Raw genomic sequence first — 414 nt, 5'->3', positions numbered from 1 at the left:
CTTTTCGAGAGTTTTTGTGTACTTGGATGAAATAACACGTAATAACATCGTCTTCCAAGAAGCCCCCAGTGGACTTACCTGTGCGCCGACCACTGGTACAACTTGCCGCGGCAACTCCGATGCTACGTTGTTAGCGAATACCAGCGCTGCCTGTTTACAGTCGTAATTCTAGTTACCAGTGGTTTTGCCACCGTAACTGCGTTAGTGAGTCCGGCATGTGGGATTTTACCCGAGTACCAGAATTTTATAAAATGGGGGAATATCCGAAATTTATTTTAAAGGGCATGGAGTCGTAGTTTATAATACGGGATGATTAATAGAGAAGGGAAGGGAATCCGAGAGAAAGAATACCTCTCAGAGGCGCAAGACAAGCAGTAGTCTAGTTTTATCATACCTTTCTTTCATCCCAGTATC

This window comes from Penaeus monodon, chromosome 15, assembly GCF_015228065.2.
Source record: "Penaeus monodon isolate SGIC_2016 chromosome 15, NSTDA_Pmon_1, whole genome shotgun sequence".
Classification (NCBI taxonomy): Eukaryota; Metazoa; Arthropoda; class Malacostraca; order Decapoda; family Penaeidae; genus Penaeus; species Penaeus monodon.
The sequence above is the reverse complement of the archived record's forward strand: the minus strand, read 5'-3'. Positions refer to the sequence as shown.